The sequence below is a fragment of the Etheostoma spectabile genome, chromosome 23 (assembly GCF_008692095.1).
Source record: "Etheostoma spectabile isolate EspeVRDwgs_2016 chromosome 23, UIUC_Espe_1.0, whole genome shotgun sequence".
NCBI lineage: Eukaryota > Metazoa > Chordata > Actinopteri > Perciformes > Percidae > Etheostoma > Etheostoma spectabile.
This window is the reverse complement of record NC_045755.1, coordinates 18393255-18396217: the sequence shown is the minus strand read 5'-3', so window position 1 is coordinate 18396217 and position 2963 is coordinate 18393255.

The window sequence follows — 2963 nt, the reverse complement described above, 5'->3', positions numbered from 1 at the left end:
CACACACAAACACACACACAAACACACCCGGGCATGTATGGACATCAGCAGGCAAGTACACGCTGCACTATATGTACAAGCAAACATGCACACATATTCACCCTGTCACGCTGCTCATGCTCAGACTACACACTCTCAAACACACACTCGTGCACATGCACAACCTCGAGTCCCCTGGCAGCGCGTCTTTCCACAGCGCCGGCCTGTGATACTGAGGCTGAAGGAATTTGTTGTGGATTACTTCTGGACTGAGGCGGGCAGCTTTGGCGAGGAGCGGCCAGGCCACTTTGAGGATTTAACCAGCAGCAGCCACTGGCTCCCAAAAGCCCCAGGAGCCACCCCGACAACCGGCCGCACGCACGCACGTCAGCACGCACGCACACATATACACACACATATACACACACCACACACATATACGCACACACGCACACACACACACGCACACACACCTGTCTCTTCTTTCCCCCTCTTTTTCTTTCACTTCAAATGCTTTTCCAATTAATTTCCTTTACTGTCATTGTGTTACAGAAACCAGGTTTCAAAATTGGTGAACAATATGTTGTTTTTTTAAAAACCAACACGCTAAAGTTTAGATATTAAAACTAGCATGGACAACATAACAGCACATAAAGGGATGTAATGATGGGCTCTCAAAATACTTTTTTTGGAACATTGTCATCAAGTTGTACATCAAGGATTCATTGAAAATATTGAGTGAGCACTAAGACTTTTTTTATTATGTTTGGTCAAATCAATGAACATATTTTGTCATGTTGTTTTTAAATATAGATTCTATGATGTTGGGCAGATTCCAAAAGTTAGCATGACGTAGAGGGTAATACCTCTAATGCTGTTGGAGAGAGCTGATGTGTTGGGTTACTGGTGTCTGTAACAGTGGTAGCTAGTGAGAGAGAGAGAGAGAGAGTGACAGAAATGTCTGTGACCTGTCCCTCTGCGAAATGCCTAAATTATCCAGGGAATGTAAACTGCCACTCCCTAATGAAGTTGGTCATCTCAGAAAATGTGTGTGTCTGTGTGTGAAACGTGAGAGAACATACTCGTTTTCACCCCGTGAACTTTTGACGATCCTCTCTCCTGCACTGCACAGAAAAATCCCTCCAAATTCTTTCCCCCCACCCCACATCCAAGCCTTCTCAGCCTGACGTGAAAATCTATGTATTTATCATCCTATCAAAAATGATGAGGGCAAGGACAAAACTGAGTGGAAAAGAAAACCAGGAGGGGGGGTGGGGGAGAGAGAAGAAGAAAAAAGCAGTGAAAAGAGCAATGAGGAGTGGATGGAAGGAGTCGGGTTTCAGTAGGGGGCAATGCAAGGCTACACACCGAGAGAGCTTAGGCTGACTACTTCCAGCAACACACACAGATCATCTTCAATATCAGCCATATCACAATAGTTACTGTTCCTTTATAACACATCAGGGGTATTTGGGCAGTGACCAAAACCTCATCGTCATGGTCAGCATTTCTCGATATTATAGGAAATGCTTCGGGCAACAAGGGGCATCCCTAGAAATAACCCCAGAGTGAAATACATAGAGATGGTATAGATAGATATATAGATAGATGATATGGCGTTTAGAAAACGCTGTAAACATTAAAAAAAGAAAGTTGAGACAATGTCCGTAGCTGCATTAATTAGCAAATGAATGACAGTAGAAATACCTATTAGAGTATATGATATAAAATAACTATAGAGCAGTACGTATCTAGTAATTACTGCGTGTATTGAAGTTGTCCACCTCCTGCACATTGCTGCCATTTAAACACCTCCTTGTTTGTGTGGAAGCAAACCTAAAAACCCCCAAAACGAAACATTTTTCATAAAATAAAACGCACTTATAATAAAAGTGTGCATCCCCCGCCTCTCTACATCCACACTCATCAGCAGCTTTTAATCTAGCCAGAATTACCATATTCAAATGGTTTTCCTAATGACTTTCATCCGGCAAAAAGGTAATTTCATACACGAGAGTAGCGTTCAACTTGGAGGCGGCAGAGACAAAGCTGAGTGCAGGGGGCAAAAGATACAGTAGTTTGATTGCCAGCGCAGTACGCAGGCTTGTAGCCGCGCTTCTTTTTTCTTTTAATAAGGTTGTTTTTAATTGAACATTCATGGGCTTCAACTTTGAACTGTAAACGCTGGCGTCCTATATGTGCAGGAGCCGCTCAGGGGGAGAAGGAGCTGTTAGCGCAGGTGTAAATGGCATATCATGGGCTAATACTGGGGTGGGAATGGGAGGATTCAAGTGATCAGGCCACTGTTGGGTGGATATGGCTGGAAAGCACGTTAACACACACATTGAGGATGCACGTAACACACACATTGATGATGCACGTAACACACACACTGACACAAACGCACGGAAAGTCTTTTGAAATTTCATTCTTGAGTTCAAAAACAATTAAGAGCAGTGGTGCTTTGATGTTCAGTGCTGCCCCGCAGGTCAGGAGGGAGAGTGTTTCTTTATCTTAATTGAAAAAATGAAATCATTAACCTGATGCCACTGTTTCTGAATGACAAGTCCTCACTCTTTTCCCTTAACTAGCAGCGAGAGAGAACATGAAGAGACATGCTCGAGAAGAAAGTAGGGGGGAGGACAATTTCAATAACACAAGAAAAAGAAAGTTTAGTGGGTGTAATTTGATTAATAATGCTAAACGGAGGCTGGGAGGGGGCAAGATAGGACCGAGGGAACAAATTAGCCAGCACAGCTGGGGAAGGACTCCGTTCGGCAGGGTATCAAAGGCTCACAACACCGCCTTTCTCCCCCACGCCCCCGCAAACTCAAATTGAAATCTGGTATCTTGTCAAACGGGCATCAGAAGTGTCTTCCTTTTATTGGGCTATTTATTTTCTTCTTCTTCCTTCTTATTTTCACTCATTCATACATTCATTCATTGATTCATCCCTGACAACATGAAAATGGCATTTATGTTTT